This window comes from Ambystoma mexicanum, chromosome 4q, assembly GCF_040938575.1.
Source record: "Ambystoma mexicanum isolate Mex_15411 chromosome 4q, UKY_AmexF1_1, whole genome shotgun sequence".
NCBI classification, from domain to species: domain Eukaryota; kingdom Metazoa; phylum Chordata; class Amphibia; order Caudata; family Ambystomatidae; genus Ambystoma; species Ambystoma mexicanum.
Genome location: NC_090928.1, coordinates 637,925,889 through 637,952,379, shown reverse-complemented (window position 1 = coordinate 637,952,379; position 26,491 = coordinate 637,925,889). Strand labels below are relative to the sequence as shown.

Genomic DNA, 26,491 nt, shown 5'->3' with positions numbered 1-26,491 from the left:
GCCGAGTGTCTGGAATGCCTGAGGTGTCATGGGGAGCTGGATGAGCATCAATATCGTGAGGAGCAGGACGAGCCTGTGACACCTATCACCAGTGGTTTCCTCTTACTCACCGATAGCGATGGACAGGGTCTCAGACAGTTCCCTGGTGGCCAGTGGGCGCTCCTCTCCCACTGCGATTATGGACAGGGACCCAGACCCTTCCCTGGTGGCCAGCTGACTTATTTCTGTCTTGATGCTTGCTTGGTTTTGCTTCAAGTCCGAGATACTCCTCTTGCTCGAGTTCCAAACCCTTTACTTCCTCCCCTTTTCACTAGGCCCTCTTGGTTCACTCCCCTGCCAAGTACTGCCATGAGGAACATTACTTGTATCATCAAGTTCAGTTAACTTGCACTCATCTTTTCAAATAACTTGTCATCAATTTCCAGTTTTATGCCCTTACCGGTTACGGTGTTACACCGGTTACCTTTGCTGGCTTCAGAACGCTCTGCCAGTTCTTCCTGGGGTCTTGCTTAGTTTGTGAGAGTTATGGTGCATCTATCTTGTCTCTGCCACTCTTGTTCCAGGTTCTTCGTTCCTGCTCATCAGCCCAGCAGTGTAGGTGCTGTTGCATGACCACACGGTCCACTTGCTCCAGGTTGCGCCACAGCTTCTCAGCCCCCAGCCACGTTTCCGACCAGCTCCACACCACCAGGCAAATGATTCTTGCTTGCCGCCTGCTTCTTGTCTCCAGCAGATGGCTTCCCCAGGGCATTCTACATTCCATCTTTGATTCTACTGAGCTGGACTGTCTCCCGTGCTGCTTTCCTCCTCAGCTGGCCTACATCCACGATGGTTCTCTCTGCCCCTTCTTCTGTTTTTACGTTGTTTTGGTGCCCCTCCCCCCCGCAGAGCACTAGAGTGGTTTCAGTGACAACCCCTCTGCGGAGCACTAGAGTGGTTTCTCTTGTTCCACGAGTCACTCTTCATGGCTCCTTGGGGGCACCTGTTCGTGGACATTTGCTTTTCGGACGATCTTCATCTCAGTTGGTGAAAATGACCGAATACTACAATAGCACATGGTTGTGTCGGGGGGGGGGAGGGTTTGGGGTGGAGGGATGGTGTTAGGGGTTTCAGGTAGGTTTCAGTGTTGTGTCGTCTATCATCCAGGTGGTCGCACCTATCCCCAGTAGGGTAATCCCTCCCTACGAGGTCCTCCCACATTAAACCACCCCTCGGGGGAATTTAGTGTAGCAGCCTCACCTCCCCAGCATCATGGAAAGAGGCTCCCCTCTAGGAATAAGCAACGAGAGTAGGTGAATCATCATACATCATCTTAGAGCATATTATTTTCAAACAGGCTGGTAATAAATCCAGTGGTGCAATCACTGAGCATGCACAACATTTGTACCTCCAGTTTTGCTTTGAACAAAGTACGAATTAAATGAATAACTATGAGGCTAGGTCTAACTACAAGAGGCAACTTTGCTGATGGGGAATGATTAGAGGAAAATGTTTTGGAGTATCAATATACGTCATACCAGGACTACAGCCATACTTAAACACCTCAATGTATTTGCATGAACGCTGGGCGGTCACTAGGTTTTGATTCATCCTATTATCATTAAATTCTTGGTATACACTATGGAATAATCAAGCTCGAGCATTAAATGGTTGCTGCCCCTTCTGTCCAGATAAGGCAGAGACAAGAATTCCCTTTGGTCTTGCTGTGCCCACAATATGCTACCACCTTAGCTGTACAATATTGGATTCCCATATTAGAACAAAGAAATGCTCACTGGCATTCATCTATTTGATTTAATGTAAAGAGCAGTGGGTGTCATCAGTATTGACTATTAATTTAAGCAAAGCCATCCGTCTTCGATATATATGACGTTAGATACACTGACATAATGACTATAAAGGAATATGGTATTGTGTTTTTTTTGGTCAACTTTTTATTAATATGCAAAAATAATGATTATGTACTTTTATGAATTGTAATGTTCAGTTCCAATAAATAAAGTTATAACAAAGAATGAACTTTATGAGTAGCCATGAATGATAAACATAAGCAAGTGCTTTACAAAACTGACATAAGCAGGTATAATATAATGTGCAGAAAAATAATGTGATGATAAAAATCACCAGACCTGGGCACACCTTGGGTGTAGTGAATACTACTGCCCCCCTGTACCCAGGCCTCTGTTCTCATCCTCCTCGATCGATCTTCCACCTTCGACACTGAATCTTTTGGCTGTCTTTAGGACCACCAGTCTGGCTTCAGAGCAGCAAGATGCACAAAAAATGCTCTCCTGAACACCCGTGACAACCTGTTCTGTAACAGTGAACCCAACTCTCCCTCTGTTCTCACCCTCCTCGATCAATCTTCTGCCTTTGATACAGTCAATCATGCCACCCTCATAAAATCGGCTTTGTGAAACCCTAGGCATCACCAACCAGGCACTGAATTGATAGAACCTCCTTCCACTCAAATCAGCCCTCTTAAGTTCAACCGGGCACGTTCCTCTCCTCTATCGCACTCTCTACCTGCGGTCTCCCTCGGGGCTCTATCCCATCACTGCGGCTCTTCAACATTTACCTTGCCCCTCTCACCCACATAATCTCCATCTTCTCTCCTCCTTTTCAATGCTATGCGGATGACACTCGGCTCCCCTTTAAGCTTCCCTCCTCTTCCTCCTCTCCTTCCTAACGGACTGCTGTTCAGGAATGGTGTGCTTCTAAGGATCTCTGCCTCGATGCCAGTAAGACTGAGATCTTTCTAATTGGGACTCCTGTCCCCTTCTTCCCCCCCTACTCTCTGGCCGCCCTCCTTTGGTCCCCTCCCCTCACCGCGTGAGGCAAAAAACCTGGCTAACATCTTTGACTCATCTCTCTCCCTCTCACTTCACACCGCTGACTGTCAAGAAATCTCACGTTCAGCTTCACCTCCGGCATTCTCCCTGTCCTCACCTTCCCACAGAAACTTGATGTCTCCAGAGCTCTGGTTCTCTCTAGGCTGGACTACTGCAACAGCCTCTTCCTTAATCTGCCTCTTCCTTAATCTGACTCTTCCTCAATCTGCCTCTTCCTCAATCTGCCTCTTTCCTCCCTCTGCCCCTTTCAACTAATCCACAATAGGGCTGCAAGACTTTCCCATGGCCTCAAGCCCAGGGACATCATCTCTCCAGCCCTAAACTATCTCCACTAGCACCCTGTGGCTGCAAGGATCATATTCAAGACCCTCTGCATCATCCACAAGGCTTTCTGGGGCCTGGGACCACGCTACATCCAACTCTCCCTCACTAAATATCTTAGGCAAGACTTCTTCGGTCTTCTAGCTCGAACTCTCTAAGTCAGACGCTTCTCTAAGCAGAGAGTGAGGGTATCTCTCTTTCTTCAGCAGGAACCCTCTTCTGGAATGGCCTTCCTGTGCCTCCCTGTCTTGAGCCGGAACTCAAATTCCAGAAGCTTCTCAAGACCCTACTTTTCTGCTCCTCCTTCCCCCTCCCCCTTCCCCTGCTAGCCCCACATGCCTCTGTCTGGTGGTCTGTTCGTTCATGAGCCTTAATGGGGCAGGCCCTCCTTCGACCAGTCTCCCCTTAACCCTTGCCAGCACTTGCCCCCGACTAGCCTATTGAGTCTGGTCCACCTCTCCTCCCTTGCACTAGTTTACCCCCTTTCCCCTTGCCTGAGCACTTGCCCTCCTGGACCTCCCTTAACACTTGCCCAGCTCCTTGCCCACACCCTTTGCACTTCTCCCTCCTCTCCCTCTCCCTGTACCTCCTGTTTATTGCACTTGCACAAATCAAATGTTACAAGTCCTAGTAAGACCGTTACTGTTATGTTTTTCCCTTGTAGCCCCCTTTGTTTTGTTTTGCCTGGAAACACTTTTGATGTATAGGCGCCATACAAATGCTCAATAAATAAAAAAATAATAAAAATACTGCATAGTAAATGTAATTAAATGATCGATACAATTGAACAAGAAACAATTGAACAAGAAACAACATTCTTTCACAATTATTTGATTGGTGCTCTTATTTTCATTGCAACGTTGCAGAGATCAATGCTGATACATTTTGGACCTGCCTATCCATAATTAGGGCAATGGCTGTCCTCAAGAATTCTTGCACCTTTTGATAAAAGCATTGGAGTCACTGGAAACAAGACAACACATGTACGATCCCCGGGTCAGCGCTTAGAAACCTCTGGGTACTAAGCACATTACAAATACACAACTAAGAGACACATTCCTTTAACAGTGCCTCAATGCCCCTGGGATGTGTGAGCGCTTTAAAAATGCAAATAAATGACTGGACTCGCAGCCTCCCTATATGGCTATGTCAGAAGATTTATTTATTTATTAGCATTTTTAAAGCGTGCAGCAGCCCTTAGGAATCGTGGCGCTATTATAGAGAAACTTGCTGGTTACAGGGCATAAAGAAAGCTTGGTGTTTACATAGCAGACAATGATGGTTGCTTAGCAAGCTTAGAGGTTACATAACTTGGTGGAAACATAGCAATCAGAGGTTACATTAAATGCTTGGAGGTTACATTGTTGCATTACAAGCTTAATGGTTTACATAGCTAGGAGTTACATGATAACCAGTGGTTACATTACAAGTTTAGGGTTACATAAGCTGTATCTTAGTTAATAGAAATGCTCGGTGGTGGAGAGGAGGAGCTAATTGAACAGAGTGGTTTTGATTGATTTGCGAAGGGAGGATAGGGAGGGTTCAGCTCAGAGTGCGTTGGGTAGGGCATTCCATAGTTTGGGAGCTATATGGGGAAAACCGATACCTCTTGCGTTTGTTCTTTTGCTAGAGGGCATGCGGAGTTGGTTGGCGTGGTGACTTCTTTTAGGGTGTGTCGAAGTGTCTCTGGATATGGTTTCTGATAGGTAGGAGGGGGCAGCGAAATTGATAAAATTGTGCGTTAGCCTGAGGATTTTAAAGTTGACCCTTTCCTTTAATGGGAGCCAGTGGGCGGCGCGCCTGGCCTGGGTGATGTGATCTCTTTTGGGGGATGCAGAGTGCTGCGCGGAGAGCATTGTTTTGTACTGTTTGGAGTCTATTGAGGTTTTTTGCTGAGCTATCTGCAAGGAGGGCATTACAATAATCAAGTTTTGCTCCTATTGTGGCACGGGTGATGGAGAGGCAGTTTTGGATGGTTAGAAAAGCATTTATAAGTTTGGTGGTGTGGGGAGAGGAAATGGCACTAATCTGTCTCGACATTGAGAGAGTTGAGTTGAGATAGACTCCAAGGGTCTTTACTGAGGTGGAGACAGGTATGTTAGTGTGGTCGATGGTAAAGTTGTTATATTTCTGGTTGAGTTTAGGATAATCTCAGTTTTGTCCCCGTTTAGGCAGAGACCATTGGCTGATCTGCCTATAAGCAGCAGAAATTATTATTAACACACATTTAGGGGAAAAACTCACTATGCGTTATGTTGAAAGGGCAGCTGTGCAATATACCTCAACTGATTTTTCTGTGTTGACGCTAGGCGGGTATATTGGTTTAGAAGAAATGTAGTAGTCCCCTCTCTCGGGTGCTCTACATTTACCAAATATAATATAATGTGCATCCATATTTACTGGCACAGGAAAGTGAGAAGGGGGTGGGGGGAGACAAAGAGCGCACTGCAAAGCAGTGAAACCCATCATGCCCTATGTCTCATGGGTTTCATGGTTTAGAAAAGGCAGAGCCCATAAGGCACATCAGAATGGAGTATGGAGGAATGTAGCGTGTGACTAAATGGGAAACAGATGTTCGGTCTTGTGGTGAAGATGCCTAGGTAAGAAGCAAGGCATGAGTCTGTGCCAGGTAAATTTCTAGTATGTCCACCAACAGTGTACGTAAGTTTCTGTTTCAGAATATCCTTTGGTCTGACGGGAATATAATCTGTTGGTGCATTTTCATGCATTGCATTGAAGAATAAACTGACACAGACGGGTTGCGGTCTGAAATTCAAATTCAGGCTGGAGTTTACTTTCACCATTTGGTGCTGCGCCGCAGACCAATGCCCAGCGGGATGCCAGGATTGTAGGCCGCTTACACTCAAAATGACTGGTGCCAATCTGAGATGTAAGGGGCCTTTTGATATCTCTATAAAAAGGTATCAGGAAGCCTCTTGTCTGGAAGGTAAGGGTCTCTTTTGAGCTTACAAAAGATGAATTATATATTCGTTTGTCTCCTACAATAGAGATAACACACAGATGAAGAGTGAGTTTAATGGCTGTCTGTGAAAAGAAAAATCAGGTTAGATCTGTACCTAAAAGTATGCATACTGTGGTGGGTCAGAAGGACGCAGCCTGATTTTCCATATCACTGAATGATTCATCAAACCAAGGAATAAACGTCTCTCTCTCTCCCTATACTAAGGGGTTTCCCCATCTAAGAAAACTACCTAGGGTACTCGTCAGTGAGAGTAAACAGAATTTGTCCACCGTCCTAGCTAACCTAGTCTAACCCGAACACTCGTCTAACAACCAAAACCAGGGTAATGACTCCCTTCTGCTGTAGACTTGTTTTTCACAAAGTTCAGGTTCTGTAAACTATCCTCAAGTAGTTCCTGGCGACTGTTTTGATCAATTCACTCCCAGTGATGTCCCACTTGCTGTGACCTCTAGGGAGGGTGTTGCGCAGTGGGCTCACCTCCCTCGCCTCTTGGGGCACGCTCCCCCTTGGGGAGAAGGGACGAATTCCCGATATTCATCACAATGCTAAGTCACATAGAAAACATACCAGTAACCCCTGAGAGACAGGACCATGAAAATGCACAAATTGAAAACAGTAAAGTCCAAGAATGATAAAGAAGTGGGATAATAAAGTGTGCAATGACTGAATGCAGGGTTTGAAGTTGAGGGAAGCTGGGAGCTGTTTAGCTCCTGCTTGTAGCCTAGAAGAGCCTGGTTAGCTTAACCGCAACAGCTACCAGGAGCTACTTTTGGCTCCCAAGGCCAGTGATGTCGAAAATACACAACTATTTTAGCTCCTATAGACCAGGAGATTCAATTTTAAAAAATGCCTAATTGAAGGTACCTTTGAAAAAAGTACTCAGTCTAAAAGACAAAATACACCAGACTATCCAGAATAATGGGAAGTTGGGGAGGTAGTTATTCGATGTGAATAAGCTGCTTTAAAAAAAAGAACCAAAAAAGTGCAGTCAATCGAAATTAAAGGGTATATAATATTGCAATGAAAAGTTAACATGTGAAAGATTTAACATCAAAAAGCAAGGGGCATTCACATGGCATTCACATGGTCATTCAGTAGCACTGCTTTACCCTCAATTAGTTAACGAAAAGAAGCAAAGTGATAAGGACGTAAAGATTTCCATTTTATTTTTTAGCAGTGCTCAGGCACCACTCTCAGCCAGTCAAGCAACAGTCACAGCAAATCACTCTGCAGCAGGTGCCTCCAATCCAACAACAGCATGCCCCACAGCAGCCAGTGAGTGTTTCAACATCACGTTCGAACTGGCACTTCTGGGTCCGCGCACTTCAGACCTTCAATCACAAGGAGCCGAAAGCAATAGGGTCCCCTTGCAATTCCAAACCCCTTTAAGAAAGCAACTTGAAATACTTTAGCAACTTTGCAAGCCCCAGGGACTCCTTGGGATCTTACAAATTTACCAAAAGATTTTCCTAATGCAAAAGGGAGCCAAAGGTTTTAGAGAAGAACTTCAAACGGCGATTCAATGTTACAATTCATTGTGGGCCAATATTGGTTAATGCAGGTAATTTTGCCATGTGAAGTCCCATGACACCCAATAGAACATTGTAACTAGTCAGCAGCTAATACAGGTATTGGTGCATATTTAACACAAGCTAGAAACCGATTTATAGCAGCACTTGCTGAAGTTGAGCCAAGAAAAACAGACTATGCTAAAAGGAAAAATAAAATGGCAGTTGATGACAGACTATTTGGGTCAATTAAAGGTTGCATTGACAAAGAATGTTGGTATTAATGAGCCTGCAAACAATTATCAGGTGGCCGCAGCAAAAATGACTACAACCCAAACTTTAGCAACAACCGAACGTTATCTGTGTTAGCTCCTAAACCAATCTGCTGGAAGAACTGGTTTACAATAGCAAACAACTGTGCTGCTAATCAGGATCACAAGAAAGAACAATGAAGCAAAACCCATGGCATTACAGATGCAAAGCTTTCACCCCAAAAGAAGGGATGCAGCAGGAACTTCAAGGGGAGGTGGCTAGGGACAAGGGAGAGGGAGAGAAATCATGAATAACTGTCAGGGTGCAGCACAATACAGTGTGCCATTATTGAAAATAAGAGGGCCATTTGAAAAATGATGTGCACTCCTAGACCCTTTCCACCACCACCTCCATTACCACACACTGATGCCCCCACCTCTGAACACTGTAGTGAGTGCCCGCAGAGATCCTGTATTAGGATGGCCTAAGGGAATGTAACCTCAATATGAAGCCTTTAATACCGATGAATCAGAAGGGACCTCCTGTTCAGTGAGTGATTGAAAGATTTTCCAATTTCCCTTTTTCTCCTTCCTCTGTTAATGTGGTTGATAATCCTAACCATCCCAGCAGAGGACAGACATGCCTTTTTGTCAAGTCAATTTTTCCAGTTGATCTGCTAGAACGAGATCTTTATGTAAACTTAATTGCACCCTTCACTGCCCACCTGATGGGGTATTTTTAGATTTTACTATGAAAAAAGAGATATATTGATTGCTACCATCTTGCCACTTATAAGAAGGGAAAGAAATGCAATCAACATCTAAAGATGTGAACTTCAGTGAAGATTTAGTGGAATTATTACCCCAAGGTCCTGGCATTTCTCTGCTCTCAGCATGCTAAATAAGTAGGTTGCATATGTATTTTACGGTCGGTCACAATTCAAGATGATCCTTTCAAACCCCTTTCCAAACAGAAATCCATCCATCAGTATTCATTAGGCCCAGAAGCAGGTTACAAGGTTTAGCCCTTGTAAACTCCTATTCGACTTGTGAAGACACTGTGCGGCAGGATCAGGGTTATGACCCCGTCAAGCGGGATACAGTAACCCTTCTCAACCTAGTGCATGAGGCTCACCAAGACAAAAGCAAGAGCCAACCAAATGAACATGCTTGGCTCACCGATGGTTCAGCTAAATATGTGGAGACTGAGCGACACTGGAAGGCATTGTCGTACAATCCCAAAAGGAAGAAAATTCTGACAACATCCGGAAAGGGAAAGAGAAGTCAGTTTGCGGAATTGTATGCGGTTTATCGGGCACTGAAGCAAGAAGCGCCTGGTCAATGCTATGTATAACTGATTTGTGGTCTGTGGCTAATGGACTGGCTGTTTGACTGCCGACACGGCAGAAGAATGGGTGGAAAATTCATGACAAATAATTATGGGGAAAAGAACTGTGACAAGATATCGCTGAGATGTTAATGCATAGTAGGGTAACTGTATATCATGTGGATGCACATTGCACGGCAGACTCATTGGAACGTTGGTTCAATTCTGTTTCAGATGAACATGCCAACATTTAGGCTATGGACACGAGGTCTGAGGAAGATGATCTTGAAGGGATTGATAAGTGGGCATACCAGAAAAGTTGGCATCTTGTAGAAAAGGCTATCAGGTCGGCACAAGATCAAGGAATTAGCATTCCTTTAGAAGTAGTGAAAACAGTGGTTTTGCAATGTCCAGTATGTCAGCATCAGAAACAGAGATCCATTCCACATGTGATTCAAGGCACATTGAAGTGAGGTAAATTACCTGGACAATTTGGCATATCAATTATATCGGTCCGAGGCCAATCAGCAGAGGATGTCAGTATGCATGTACGATTGTGGACACATATTCAGGATACTTGATGGTATAACCATGCAAAAGAGTTACATAGTAAATACCATTAAATTGTTAGATCAAGTGGCAGTGTACTATGGTGTACCTTTACAGATTCAAATTAACAACGCATCACATTTTAAGGGAAAAGTAATTGAGCACTATTGTCAGGAAAAGGGAGTCGAATGGATTTTCTACGTTCCTCATCGCCACAAGGCTTCAGGATTGAGAGAATTAATGTTTGTTGAAAGAACAGTTGCGATAGATGGGTTATGATAACCTTAAAAGGGTGGCGTGAGTGCATACTGGATGCGGTGCAAGTGTTGAACAACAGACCAATTGCAAATGGTGAAACTCCATTAATGCGTATGTTAACGCCAGCTTTACAAATGAAACCAAACAGGGCATTTGAAACAATGATGTACTGGGAAATGTTACCTGGGGCTCTAGCTCCTTATCGAGCAACACCAGAGTCCGCAGGGGTGGATTTGCATCATATGGAGGAGGGATCAGTGTTATTGACATGGGAATTGGAGTACAAATTACATCAGAACATATGGGGCTGATTGCCCCTCGATCTAGGATAGCATTGAGAGGGATCCAGGTACTGTGAGGGATTGTGAATACAGATTATCAAGGTGAAATAAAAGTAATTCTGATTAAAAGTGGAGAGAATTCATAAAGGGGATCGAGTAGCACAACTGATTATCGTCCCTGTAAAATTATCAATGGTGAAAAAAGTAGTGCCGCCCACAGTGGTAACTACACGTGGGGACAAAGGTTTTCACTCATCAGACAAAAAGGTTCCAGGAGCGAAGGTTTGGATTGAGAAACCTAGTGGCCTGCCGGTTCCGGCAGATGTAATTGCAGTGGGAGGGAATCAGGTTGTTCTAGTAATGGAATCAGGAAAGAGGAAATCTATTCCCGCTGTCAAATGTTATTTACGTGAGTGATAACTTATTTTCTCTGTAATTCTTTTTTTCTTCAGACCCCGTTTGTGATGTGTGCACTTGTGGATTTGTATCAAGTCCATTCGGGAGGGTCTGGGGACATGCGGAAAGATGTGGTGAAAGTCTCAGTCATACAACAGACTCCGATGATCTGGATGTCGACTGCCGACTTTGCTGTTGCCATGTGGCCAGACACCGATTTGACCGCACTATATCGTGGTTTGTCGAAAAGACGTCGTGAAAATGGCCATGATGTTTTGTCCTCTTCCCCGACTTCCATGTCTTTTGTGCGGCATGGCTATGCTGCGATTGTCGGGCAACCTGAAAATATGTAGACTTTTCTAGCCCGTCTAGTGCTGAACATCTCACACTTTTGCTTGGCTGATGTTCATGATGCTCCGAACTTGTTTTCGACGTGTCTTGTGGCCGTGCCAACAATGGCTCCTGTGCTGCGACACGTGTTCAGAGTACTGCATAATGATTCTGTAGTGCAGGATCCAGATATGAGGGGTTCTTTTTCTGTTTATGAGTACTGCAAGTTTTGTCCTGACACTGATCGTAAGTGGAGGAATAAGACGCCTACTGTCACTTACGACATTGCTCTTGCCGATGTGTGTTTTGTTATGTCTTGTGCTCCTCAGCACGCTGGCAACTGCTAGCAATTAGACATATTGGATGGAGTGACCAGAACTGATTTTGAAAAGCGTCTGTGTGCGCGTTCTGATAGCGCATGCACTAATGTTTATAATTCGATGTTGTCTAATTTTACTGTTGTGGCTGCCAGCCATCTTCGACATGTGAAACTTCCAACAGGTTGGCTATTTTCGTGTGGTAACTTTATCTACACCTACATTCCTGCAAATATTTCTGGTGGACCTTGTGCTTTGACATGGCTCATTTTAATGATGTTTCTTTTACAGCCTGCAATTCATCAAGCTACACGTTCTGTTCATCATATTGGCCTGTTGCCAGATTGTGATTCTAAGGTGCATTGTTATCTGAACCGGAAGTTTTAGCGCTTGCATTTTCTTTGGTGGGTTTATGTGGGTTGGCTGGTGGTGGTTATAAATCCTTAATTAGATTAGCTTGTGTAGTGGTTAAAGGGCTAAATGAAACCTCTCAGGCTTTGACGTAGCTGCTTTTAGACAGTCATTTTAGAAAGGCTGTTTTGCAGAACAGAGCTGATGTTGAGTATTTGTTTTTGAAGCATAATTTGGGTTGCAATGCTGTTGAAGGGATGTGCTTTTTCGATTTAAATGACCATTTCCACTCTATTGTGGGACATATTAGTAATTTGAATGACGTGATTTCACGAATAACTGAAGACCAGGGCGGGAGTTGGTGGTATCAAATGTTTTCCTGGATTCCTGAAGCATTGCAATATGTTTTTGTTTGTATTTTATTGTTGTTTTGATTATTTGTTGTTGTTGTATTTCATGTATTCCTAATTTGGTTGGGATCTTTCTTCTGTTTCAGAAACCATCTTTTGTTTCATTGGGATATGGTAGTTGACTGTCCGAAGGGTGGATTGTAGTGCGTGTGCGAAAACAACCTAAATAACATGATGCCAGTACACAGCCATTTTGGACCTTCACTCCCAAACAATGAAAGTCTACGTTTCTGCAAGCTCAGTTAGGAGGCAGACATGATTTCTGCAGGGGTTGCAATATGTTAGCGCAAAGTAGAGGAGTTCACTGTGTAGAATAATTTGCGGATTGTTCACTCAAGGATGAGCTGAGAGTCAGAGATGTGCAGGTGCATTGATAAGGGGTACTGGGGAACGAGAGCACAGAAGACGAGCTCGGTTTTTCCACCATCTATATTTTTCCACTCTTGCCTCCCATGCTTGCTGTCTGTAATTTTACCGGGAGCAGTCTGCAACCTATGAAGGGGAGGGGTTTGCCCCCTTAAGAGAAGGTCCCTATGAGGAGACCGAACCGTGGGTGTTGAAGTCTCGCTGAGAGGGAGGATGTTCTGCTCCAGACCCCGTTAGTTGATGCGTGATCTCAATGCCTACCTGCCTTGGGACTGGGTGGTGGTGTTGTGGCTGAGATGAAGCTTTGTCCTACAAATGCCCTAACAGTGATGTATACCTGTTATTTTCGTTCTTGTCCATGTATTCATATATAATCAGTTGCATTTATTCTATAGTTCTATGTAGGTTTATAAGGTGCGAATAAAGGGCCTGTAAAGAGTCGATTATTTCCTACCTAATGGTCTAATTGTGTATTATTGCCTTCCCGAGGCCAAAGACTTTTACTCTGTGTAATAGGGTGAGTAATTCTGAGGTCATTACACGAGTCCCAAAAGCAAAACATATACCCTCTCAAATCTTGAAGACTACAATTAAAACCTCCAAAACCTGACTCTCCGGGAAGTGCAAGCGCTATTTAAAAAATAAAAAAAAAAATTCAATTTATATTTGCAATTGAAATAGAAACACAGAAAAACGTGTCCCTGTGATAATCCAGATAGATACTTAAATGTATGTGCATGGTTCGTCTAGGCACTGTGATTATTACATCTCAGTCTATACTCAGTTTACAGACCTTTGAAGGATGTTATCCATTGAGATAGCTCAGTAGGTTGAGCACTTGTTGCTGCAATCTGTGCATGATCCTTTCGAGGTCGAACTTCGGTTTGGTGATATTTGTGATAAATAAGTTTTATGTACAACGCTTTGCCAAAAGCACTTTATAAATGACAATTTGACCATGAGATTAGGTATAGAATTTAGCATGAGGCCATGCCTCTCTTCACTGTTGTATCATAACATTGGCATACATTAGGTAGTAATAGTTCCAGGAGGAAATGAGGACTTTCAATACACATCAAAAAACTATTATGCTATCTAACCTCAAAACACACAATAAAATTAAGGTTTGCTGTACTATGTAATTGGCTAGGTTTTTGTCTTTCCAACATTTAAATATATACAGTGGAAATCAAATGGCCACTCCTGAATATAATAATAACACGAGGTTTAGTATATCCCAATGCAGAAAAGTGCTGCATGGTAATGATTTCCAAACAGTTTTTGCACCTGTCTGGATGTCACATATAGTTTACTCTTGCAAAGGAGAAAACTAATGTTTACTCTCGTGGAATCACATTTACTCTCAAAGTGTAAAAATTAGGGAGTAAAATACTCCCACCTCAAATTCTTACCTGGAGCACTGGGGACAACCTAAATTGTTCCCAGGGAGAGAGAGAGAGAGAGAGAGACAGATAAGGTGTTTGCCTTTAGGCCACCACGACCAGCCAAACAAAACCTTGGAGTATAGATGTAACCCATCTCTAGAGATCATCCTGGGGTTGAGGGGGCCTGGGCTGGGGGGAGGGGTGTGTGGGAGGAGAGACCAGCCCACATTAGACGATAGAGTGGGTGGGCCTAAGCAAGCCAACCCCCTTTTCCAGGATAGTGCATTCCATGCAACAACAGACGATGGTAGGTCAGAAACAGGACTCACAAAATAACATGGTGTAGTGTTCATTTATTTCATTAGCTTCAAATAACCTTACCCTATTCTATAACAAATATAAAAAACATCGCTTGTCAAACTGTCCATAAACTAAGCACAGTTTCTATTCCAACCTATCTCTGTCCCTATTCCTTAGATAATATCTAACAAAACAATAATGGAAGCGCTTAGTGAGGTTTGAACGCAAGGGTCTGGGCTGCTGGCTTCCGACTCCCACTCCAGTTCTCTGTAAAGAGCAGTTAATATAAAATGTTAATCTGTACGCTAGGAACAATACCAGGAATTAATGCTCAAGGCACATTCTTCCTTCTTTCACTCTGGCAGTGCAATGTCTGTAAAATGTAAAGGTTTGCTGCATGAATGTGGCCAAACAAATAAAGCTCTAAAAAATGTTTCAGTTCAAGGATGTGTGGCTGGGTCATGCAGTCAGTGTTGCAGCACAGTGCTGCGTCCTTCATATTGTTATCAAGACATCAATTAAAGACTTAGTGGGTTCATGCAATTTTTATTTTATTATCAGCAAGTTGACATATAGCAAATGTTTGGCATAAACGGTCACAAGCAACTTTACTTGAGTTCACCATCCACAGTCAATAAGGCATAGCAGTAGGCTGTGTAGGGGAAACAGTAGGTGTTCCCCTTTCTAGCACAGGACCTTTTGTTCTGCATGTGCTTGAAGAGATGTGAACAATAAAAAAAAACTGCCAAGATAGTAGGACCGGATCAAAGGAGAATTTTTGTTTTAGAAGCCTCTCCTTACTACATAGGCCACACACATAGCAGCCGTTTCTAGCCCAGCAGTGGCTACAGGCGCTAAGCAGGCTGCAACAACCACAATAACAAAACAGTAATATTTGGGAAATGTGGTAATTAAGTGCCCTAATCTGGAACAATACTGACAACTGAGCCGAAGCAGCATTGACTTTTACTAACACTTTTCTGCCCAACACTGGTGTGGGAAAGGGTTCACAATTTTCTCAAATAGTGCAGTGTTTAACAAATGCCCATGTCATAACGTTTTAGTACATAGCCGACACCAAAGACCTACAATCATGTCTGCTCAATAAGATTGGTTCCTTATTGCTAGATGTCGTAGGAGCTGTGCTTTGGTTGAAGAAAAATTAGAAGAAAATAACGCTGCCTGCTGCTCATAGAAGAGGCCTTCATCCAACAGCAGGCTGCGTTATTACGGCGGGTGCTGGGTGTTAGAGAGCGGCTGCTCTCTAACACCCAGCAACTACTCTAATTCTAAGAGCTTGTCAGATGCCAACAAATGGTCCAAAATATGGCACACTGACTTTGGTGCACACCATAAGCAGGACCATATTTCTTAGCATATTTGTGCACTTAATTGGTTATTGATGTAACGTTAGGTGCAGTTAAAGGTGCTGTACATACCTCTAAGTACAAAAGAGGCATAGGGTCTCAGGCATTAGGGCAATGTTCCGCTGAGGTGTTCATCCTCTTTCCTTAACAGCACTGATGGTTGCTCTGCTTCCATCAAGAATTTTGAAAAGCGCAATGGGGAAATGTGTGATGTATAAAACTACACACATGCTGGGTTGCTGCCTGAAAGAACCAGAAGGGCAGCATAAAACAGAGATTAGATGAGCCAGAGAATAGAAGTAATAGTTACACACCACAGGAGCTACTACTACATATTTACCATTTCGCCATACCCCCTGGGATATTGGCACCATCCGTGATGGGAACAGTGTGCCCTTTGCAGAGTAGAGCGATAACTAAAAACAAGCCAATGCACCTGAATGAGACTCACATGTACCCACGTTCACATTCTACTACAGTTGGAGGCCCTTCCCTAGTCTCATTTCTTTGGGGGACCTCAAATGACATCAGACTATAATGTTGAGTGAGGTGCAGGGACTATAGGGGTTAAGTAAGTTTAGCAACTTTCAACTTTCTCTAACTTTTCCTCATACTTTTGCAATGATCCTCTCGCAATGTCAACAACAGGAGGAGGCACTCAGACTAAACCAAACTAAGTTGTAACCCTGATGGTCAAACAGGATGAGAAAAAACTCCAGGACAGAGCGCCCAATCAAAAGGGTTTTATTAAATTAAATGTTTCTTAAGCTGTGTAGCCCTTAATGTCACACGTGTTTCGGCCCAAACGGCCTTCCTCAAGACAGGGCTAAATAAATTCCCTTTCCGGGAGTTAGGCTAGTCGCCACCATATGGTGCTGGGTCTGATCCCAAAGATTACAGAGCAGGTCATTTGCGTGTCACATTAAGGGCTACACAGCTTGAGAAACATTTAATTTAATAAAACCCTTTTGATTGGGCGCTCTGTCCTGGAGTTTTTTCTCATCCTGTTTGACTATTTATGACGGACTTCCCGGCTGCCCTTCCATCCAGTGACCTGCGACCTTACTGAGGCCCAGTATTTGAAACCCAAGGGACATACCGTTCCTTCTATGTGATTTTTTGCAAACCTATTTTCAATGCTTATAGTAATTTGTGTATTTTTTGGTCGCCAAAGAGACCAGCTGTACCCACCAGCCTGGGTTTATTTGACATTTAAACCCGATTGCCTTCATCTTGAATCTGTCCTACCGTGTGTGTCCAAGAGTGATTGCAAAAAGCAAAGGGAGTAATCCATGTCACTGCTTTGCAGTGGAACATGTTTCTGAAAACCCACTCAGGCTACTTCAGCTCCCACTAAATGGCCATGAAGACCTTTAGGAGAAGAATTACTGCTAACCAAATAAAGTGTATTAATACAATCAATAGACCATTCAGCTACAGATGCTTTAGAAGTCTGCAATCCTTGATTGCTACCGCCATACATGAAGTCTAATTTTCTGAAGGATTCTATATAGAAATCAGATTAAACTGTTAATTAGAAAACACAGCTATTGGCCTTGCAGGAAAATGGTCTACTAATTGATCTGCATTGGGAAGAAGAAATATTTCTAGGGCTTCCCTAAAGACCAAGCAGCCCGACTTCTTCAGATTAAAGTCTATTCCATACATTTGTACAGGCTGTGTTATTAATGCAGGTGCTGGGTGTTAGAGAGCGGCTTCTCTCTTGATCACGGGATGGCTGACAGTTGCCTTCCCTCTTTCTCAAAAACCTTGTGTGGTAATATAGGGACATTTGAACATGTCAATCTAGGTTACCAATGCTAAAGTTGTGCTTATTAATTTTGCCCTGATGACGACCCTAGTGGGTTGACACACGTGTTGGCAAGCAGTTACATTGCATCTGTGGACAGATTAATCATGTATTTATTTGTAAACTCTCAGTAGGTGTTGTTTGACAACTCTCTTTGTTATCATAAGTCATGATAGGAATATAGTTTGTGAAGACAACAAACATACAGCAAATACTGTTCAGTATACCTGTAGATAAGACATAAGTTATTTGATGTGCTGATCTGAATAAACATAGCTGCATAGGCAATTCTATTGGTATTGCCTACAAAATTTGCATTTCCAGAATAAATGTGCTGAGCGTGGTTAGTTGAGGACAAACACCCCTGCTTTTTCCTTCTTAGGTGACATAGGGAAGTCACCAGATCCTCCACTTCTGCAGCACACCATCTCCCAAAGCCTTTCACATTGCCCATGTGTAATTCCAAGTGTTTGCGCACTCAGCTATTGGGTTCCTTACCCCAACAATTGTCTTGGGGTAATGTTTGTTCCCTGCAAACTCTCAAGCATGTGTAGAATTGAAGCCAAAGACTTACAGACCTCTGTGACTGCATAAAATGGTTGTGTCTGGCAAGGACAAAGGATCGCTCAGAAAGCATGAATGACAAGAGGATGGGAGGGGTGACTTCCAAGGGGCACCCATCTGATGCAGTAACCGGAAGTGGATATCAAAGATAGACCAGACATGAATTCAAGGCTGTATTGTGTTTGCGGGAGGCAGGACATTTCTGTGGAAAGGCCTAAGGAGGGTTTCCAGAATGTCCTTAGGTTTTGAATCGGTCAGCTGACTAGCGGACTATAAAAAGGTGAGGAGTCAGGAGGGTAGGTCAAGTTACATCTGTCAGTACTTGATAAACTGAAGATTCTTTGCTCTGATCTTGCAAGATAACAATAAAACTATCCCCATCATCACTCGAAATTGATGCGTGAGCTTGGTGTCTCAGACAGAAATCTGTACAGCCTTTCAGATACAGCAACAACTCTACTGTCCACACCACCCTGGCTCAGCAGGAGCAGTAAACGGCAGATTGGTTTGCAAAAAAGTCGATTTTCAAAACTATGCTGAAACAAACTTGGAATGGCTAGATGTATTGCCTCTAGTCCCAATGAGTGTGTGAAGCCAATACAATAGAAAAAAACTGCACTGAGTCGAGAAGACAGCCAATGCACCTTCCATCCTCTTCACCACGGTCTATACCTGAGACAATGTACACTTAGACAATGAGGTACTGCTTAATTAGTGCAAGACTGTTAGATGTATGGCTTACCTGAGGTTTGTTTGTAGACGTGGATGAGGAACTGGTTCTAGGTTTGTGCTGCAGACGTCGAATCCTGCAGCTAAGGGCAGTCATCTCTGGTAGCCACACCGCCAGACACTGGCTGCAACAGCCAGTGTGACCACCGAAGTGAATCCCAAATAAAAAGGGAAAAACCCACAAAGAGGAAAAAACCTTTAGCCTAATGGTAATTGCAGAGTTATTTCTTATGAGGTAAACAAGTAATCCAAAGGACAAAACAGTTGAAGGCGTTGAGGGCTGCAGAATATTGAAGAGGGCAAAGCAAAACAGGAGTCCAGCAAATTACAGAAAGAAATAAAGTATGAAAAAAAGTCTATTCGAAGTAGAAAAAAAATTATGAAGGATAAAGGAAGCAGAAAGGGTCAAATAACGAAACATAGCCACCAAAACAGAGGCAGAGGAATCAGTGGGGAAAAACAGCCAAGGAGGAGCGTAGGAAGGACAGCACTAAACCAAGAGGCCAGGTTACCTTAGCAGTGAGACCTGAGGTAGTTCAATCATTGATTTCTTTTATGAAATTGCTGCGTAAACTGCAGCGCAGCCGGACAGGGACACAGATTTTCTGTGTCTAGCTCGACCTAAGGCAATTGGAAAGACATGGCTTTGACTATATTAGATAAGGCTGGATACGCCATGTAAATGAAGTGCACAGACTTTGAAAGGTAAATTCTCCACTTCTTCCAAAACGAACAAGCCTGAGTAATACAGGACAAAGGCTTTGATCAAGTTGTCACGTCAATTCATTCACAGGTGAACGAAGCTCTTCCAAAAGAGCCACTGCACTCTGCTGGAACCCAGGGACTGCATCTTTGTCAAGTTCATCAGCGAAAGACTGCAATAACCTACAGGTTGACAGGACCATAACCGGTACTATTAGTGTCTAAAGTGCAATAAAAAGCCAAGGATTGTCCACCTGGATGCATTTTAGTGGCTGCAAGAATGCAATAGCTGCTGGTGAAGGTCTACACTCTGTAAATGGCTAAAGTTCTGCTAATTGTTTCTTTCTGGTTCTTAAAACGACACGTGCTCAGAAATCATGTCATGGATGAAAAAGTTCAAATGATTGCCCCAATCTGAAAGATTCACTTTATAGGTATGCACACATCATAAAACAAAGACTTAAACCAATATTATAACAGCAGCTGAAGCAGAAAGATGGCCCTAGTGTAAAATGTTCTTGGTTGTTCCCTGGCCGAATAAGAACTGTGGGTATGGAGGAACATGGTCCTGTGGGGTGGGTTATATTTTGGGATTTATTCTTACTGGAGTTGAAAGTACAAAGATTCCCATACTGCCCAATAGAACGTTGAGTGAGGCATAAGAAAAGTATATTCTGCAACTGCTGCTGTTATGCCCAATTCTGTTTCACCCATGATGCAACACACCACTAATGTATCCCGCATGTTTCTAAAATTTAGAAGAAATAAATAGGAGGCCTTCGGTCACTAAGTGATTAAATGTCATTGTGCTAGAGGTTACGTTTTTTTATTTGCAGCAAAGAACTTCTGAATTACAGAGTGGAATGTAAATTGTAAGATGGATACAAAGGTGATATAATTACTGAGGTTAACTCTCCCTGAGAATCTAATCTCCTGTACACGGTTCAGGAAGATGGTACACTTGGAACCCCTGGTAGGAAAGGCCAAATTGTTCTCGGTTGACTGGCTCATTTCACAATGATACCTCAATTGAAAGAAAGACCATGTGCTGATAAATACAGGATTCTATGCAGTACAAGGCACCCATTTACTTGTAAAACTTTCACACTGAACCAGTATTCTCCTTTTAACCAAAGTGTGGAATATTTTCAGGAACTCACCGCCATAGCAGAACATCAGCTGCAGTACACCATAACAACCACAGGAGATGTAATAGATCATAACTGGACTATATTGGGTGCATCCCTAAGGGCAATTAGGTTCTCTAAATTTGTCAAGATTCCAAATAACCTCCCAGTTCCCAAAGGGCTCAAAGTGCTCAAAAGGAGCTGGTATTCGCCTGGCCCAACAAAGCACTGCTTCTCACATGGAAAAAGACCTAGAGGGAGGCTTATGGGATAATGCAGTGTGAAAGGTCTATAGAGGCCATTTACATGAGTAGCTGGGACAACTAGAAAAGGTAACGCATCTTATTACTGGGCCGCAATTGACTAATGTGCAAAGAAACGTTGGCGAGTTGCACATGGATCTCTGATCTGGGTGCCAGGACTGAAAACTGGCTTACCTGGTTGTGAATCTCACATCTGCAGGTAAACAGATAGAATGGGACATGGTGTGTTTAGAAGTGGGTGCATAACTTTTTTAACCAACAATTGTGAACAATGTGTGATGACACTGAGCACCAAGTCTGGTCAAAATTTCAGAAAAACAACTCTGGAATACCCTCTGGTCTATGGCATTAGCAGATCCTGTGGAGCTATACATGATGCAGTAGTTGACGTTCTCAGTGCGTGTTTCAATAACATGGTGCAGTACAAGGGGCGCGGCCCCCACCTACCAGATATTATTCAGATCCTGGGCAGGCTGCCTGTTCGATTGGGTTATTTCTTCGAGACATATGGGAGAGTAAGACTCCAAAATAACAACCCCACTTTGATTTTAGTGCCCCATGGGTAACCACCAACATGTGGATAGGAATCCACTTGGCAATTCAGAACCTCCAAAACTGCAGTATATTAACAAATTGAGCCTATGTCGGAAATAACAGTAGGAGATAAGATGTGTTCGGCAAGGATTTTCCTTGGATGGTAAGGAAATATGCAGTGCAAATGATAGCTCTACATGGGTCAATGGGACCCTCACACAATATCAAATTCTTTCTAAATACTTGACAATTTTATCTTTCGACCAGCAGATCGGATTTGGCAGGTAAGCATAACATATGAAATCCCATTCACATGGACATCCTAGTGTCAGAGCAAATACAAAATGTACTTGCACTTTTGCAAAAAAACTAATGCATCTATTACAAACCACATGATGCAGAAAAATAGCATATAGAAGTGTCGCCATGTGTACCTCGGGTGATAATGAGTCCTTTTGACCGACCCACCTGTAACCAGGGTCCTCACGGTTATCTTTTCATTGTCCGATATGTGCCTGCATTTACTGTATATAACCTTGAAAGTATCTCAAGCGCCCAGTTACCTCAGGGTTCGGTGCGCGATACAAATAATCAACAAATGCAAATACAAAATACAAATAATAGTTTTGCAGACAAAGCAATTGCATAGCCCAGATATTGCCTTTGGGCTCTGCTACTGGTTGAAACACTAAGATTGGCTCACATAATATATACAGTTGTCCCTATAAATATTGCAAAAAACATAATGCTGCCCATATTTATACCAAATAACCTGAAATGCTGAACTGTAAAGACTGAATGGAGAAGAGACTGTATCCTTGTTTGAAGGATAAGTAAAACATTTTTTTAGATTTTGCTTTAGAAAACTGTAGGGACTGTCTTTCAAAGGTGGTTTTAACCCAGAGAACCATAGTTGAAGTAATGATGCAAACATTCATAAATAAATAACTAGTATATTGTGTTTAATTTGTTTGGTTGAACTAAAAGCACAAAAGCAGCCACTGTGGTGGCAGACAACTGCATGAACCTCGTGAGCCGCCATGACTGCTTTAAACAGACATAAGCAGGCATATTAGAACAAGGACATAAGCAGCTATAATAGAAAGTGCAACCATGTGTGTTGGTGCAGGAAAGCAAGCAAGGGATCAAGTTGGCATGAATAAGTGGTAAAACCCATAATCCATTATATTTAGAAGGGGAAAAGAACATTTGGAGTATTTGAAAGGAGAATGATGTGACTAGATGGGATGTTAAAGGCTTTGTTATTTATGCTTTTTAGGCTCTACTAAACAATTTTTAGGTTACAACCCAAAAAAAGTGACACATTTCATGGCCCCTCTTCCTTATTCACCAGCTCTGGCTACGTAACACTGGCAATTTTATAAACATAATACATGGCTGCTTGCATTATCTGTGGAACAGTCTGGAAATAATGTTCTTATTACAGGCTAGTTGTGACCTCACAATTGACCTGGAATAAGAAAATGACATCCAAACTGCTTGGTAATCAGTGATTACGCTTCAGTTGTGACGTCACAATGCCTGCTGCTTGAGCCAGCACAGAGCAGAACTCCAGAAAGCTGTGACCAGCTTTTCAAATTCCGCGTTTCGTTTGTAAAAAAAGTTTTCTGTGACACTTTACAAGCAGTAATTGAAAAGGAACAGTTTGTGGTAGATCGTTTAATTTGTGCACTTCTGGAGTTTAACACATGTAAGCAAGAATCGGCATGGGTTCGCTTATTTTAAAGCACAAAAAGAAAACTTTGATTAATTTTATTAAACTGTTCAAAATATTCTTCTGCAACACATCACAAGCTGCACGTTAGCTTTCTAAAATCCAAACGCATTCTACATTTAATTATATGGGACAGCAAAAGGAAGCGCTTACATTCGATTCAGCAAGATGCCAGGTAGTAAAGGAGATGGCAGTGCGTGCCGTCTAATATAAGGAATACAATACCCCTTACTGTACCTAGAAAAGATATTTGCACATCACCTCAGAGTTCCATGAACTCTGAAAGGAACTCAATTCCCCCGCCCCCTCCCACTTTCCTCCATTTGGTCCCGGAACTCCTTGGTGACTTCCAATATCATTATAACGTACGGTAGGGAGTACTTTATCCTGTAAACATCATTTAACTGCTTGTTTTATCTAGCCTACTTTTCCTCATAAAACGTAAATTAAGGCACACGTATAACATTTTAAAGGGAAAAAGAAAATATTTAAGTTGAATAAAAACCTGCCTCCTGTAACAGACTTGCGATTTTGAAGTCCTCTCTTGGAGCTCTTTTCAGAGGACTGGCATGCTTTGAATCCGCACACACGGAGGTGTAACAGTATCCAGAGCTGCATTGTACAACTGATGTAATGACCCTGTAATTAGCCTATAAAAAATGCACGAGGGTATCGCCTAGCTGAGAACTAAAAGCTGCAGGAGTCTGCTTTTGTTGAAAAAGGAGCAAAAAAGTACGAATATTTCATTTTAATTGAAATGTTTTGCACACAAAAAACTAAAAGTTTTGTCTCTGCATTGCAGAGGATTTGATAAAGTTGTACGTGAATCATATTTCCTTGGGAAAGTATGCGGGGTGAGTATTTTGGCAACTCCACGATTTCGTTCATTTCCAAACAGAAATTTAGTTCAGGAAAGTAACGCAGTAAATGTGGGCTCGCAGTCATTCTACAACGCATTTAAAAAAAAAAATAAAAACAGGAAGGGCTCACAGTGTCAAAAAAAATGAAAAACTGAAGGACATATCTGTTTATTAAGACTACTCCCGAAGAAAGATTAGCATGAAGCTGGGTAGCTCCTACCCATACATTTAGAACGTGTTTACAAGTAACTAGGAAGAGAGGTAATCGCATTCAGTTGGCTCCTTGAAGACAATTACTTTTGCTTGTAACGAGAAAGCAAAAATCTGCCATCACATGTCAATCCATTAATTTTACCATTTAATTTACTAGCAAGATGGTTTTAGCAGTACACTCGAGCACGGCAGACCACTGGAGGGCTGGTGTTAAAGTTGCACTCAAATTAAAAACGTCCAGCATAAGCACACGTTGTCCTACTCATATCCGCAGGAGAAGAAACCCTGCAGTCAAGCCAACCCTCAGCCAAAATTCACATTCAGGCACAGATGTAGCACCCCCCCCCCCATTTAAGTACTTTTTTACAAGCATTGTGTTAGTTATGTATCAATACAACTGCAACAAAATGTAACCGCCAAACTAAGAAGATGACTTTAAGAATATGCAAACTAAGGCTTGCATAAGGATTTTCATGTTTTACAATTCAATTCGGCCAAGATTCACTTGTTTTAGGAAACGCGTGTATTTGAAGGTATGGAAGAAGACAGACTTGGAGACCGACCAACCAACCTAGGGTGAGCTTCGATCTTCTCTCCCTCTATGCCTTGCTGGTCATCAATTGGCAGGAGCCGCACTCAATGATGATATGTTCTTCAAAAAGGCATCAGAGACAAATCCTGTGTAGATCAGTGATCAACATTTTCAAATCACAGTCCGCACATCTCTTGAAGCATGTCGGCATAGACATTGTGAAGATTTTATTAAAAAAAAGGGTAAACGGGTTAGTCGAGAGATTTTCTCAGGCTAGTTGAACCGTTTCGAGAGCGTGCTGTGCATGCAGAGAAACGGAATGGAGGCAATGGGCACTCTGCATGCTATTTATACAATCATCAATGTCACATCCAGACGCAGGAATGATAACCTTCGAGGGACATCAACTATGCCACACAGCGCCCTCTGCTGAGGAAACATTTTCAGAGTCTGCAAAGCAGGATATGGATATATATGCAAGATGAGGAATCCGTGAGAGGACACAATCAATTAGAAATAGGGGTTTTAGGTCGGACGCCAACTAAGATGGCTGCCTAGGTTGTGAGCTACGCTGTGAAATAAATCCTGTAAAGAATATCCTGCGGTTCTGAGCGACCTTATATGAATCAAAAGGCAGCAGTATTCACTGGAACTCCCACGACATAATCCTGTGAAAGATTGAATCAAACCGGAGGCTAGTTCCCCTAGAAACCTCGTTGGTAAGATCTCGTGCCAGAGCGAGTCCCTCGGGGCCGTGAACAGCGGGTGACACCGAGCTCTGTGACCCCGTGCCGTCCCGGGCGGCCGCTCATTTGGCACACTTGAGCAGCGGCTGGAGGTGTCGGATTGGGACCAGGCCGACACTGCAGGCATTTGGAGCGGGAACCGGCAGGACCCACCAGGGGAGTTAGAAGACGGACACACACAACATGGAGGTGAAAGAAACACAAATCCCCACAGCTGTGGACGGGACACCATGAGCGGGGCAGCCACGCAGAAAGGAAAATATAAGAACTGAAGAGGCACTGCTCTATCAAACCGAGGGACATCTTCGAAACTGCGGGCAAGGATGCAGCCCTGAGAAACCGGAACATGCACTGGTGAAGTCTGGGGAGAAGCTGTGCGGGAGTCGGCACGGCAACCGCGGATCGGCCGCCTGTGGACGGCCAGCATATAGCACCTGGTCTGGGAAGGTGCCTATTCAACATGCCCACACTTTAACTGAAACATTGCTCCTGCTGGCCTGGCTCACTGATTCATGCACAGCGAGTGAGGCGGACGCAGGGATCGCGCTCCAATGCAATTGTGACATCTACACCCTGGGAGGGCTAGTCCAACGGTCTGTCTCAAGACCCACACAGCCAGACATCCAGAAGGTGAGCAGGGGTCAGGGAGCTGCATGCACAGAGGTTTTGAATCCCCTAAAAAGGTACATGTGGGAGATATAGGCCCCAGCCTTCAACTGGGCTAATTAACATGGGAACCCGGTGAACACTACAAGAGGCTGCCGTAGTGTGACCACTCGCGAGGACCTGCAGACATATAGCCTCGTAGTAGGCAATATCCATACGTATTACAGTAAGCGGCGACGACTCGAGGTGGAACATAGGACCATACGATATACAATTCTGAGAACTGCATATACCTGCCGCTTGGGTCCCTCACAAACTGGAGTAGATACACAGCTGATAGCGCGGATCCCGCCCAATCCCCACGGCTTTGCAGACTAGGTGCTGACCGCCGTCACTGGGACATACATAAACAGACTGATGCTGCATAAGCTCGGCTGCATGCATATTACTAAACCCCAGCACCGATATATTTACATCATCCTGCTCCTCAAATTTAGGAATGACACGTGGGGGGAATA

The 26,491-nt window shown here is 43.3% G+C and overlaps 1 protein-coding gene across 13 annotated transcripts in view; it reads right to left on the bottom strand.

The window, feature by feature from the left end:
- The window catches only part of WDPCP (WD repeat containing planar cell polarity effector), a 3,071,480-nt gene that overhangs the window by 2,976,580 nt on the left and 68,409 nt on the right, over positions 1-26,491 (bottom strand). For 2 of the 13 annotated variants that reach the window (XM_069608195.1, XM_069608202.1), the window contains exon 2: positions 18,669-18,780. The exons of the other annotated variants lie outside the window; for them this stretch is intronic. The gene's annotated coding sequence lies outside the window, so the exon portion shown is untranslated. The remainder of the gene's footprint in view (positions 1-18,668; positions 18,781-26,491) is intronic. 13 annotated transcript variants of the gene reach the window in all.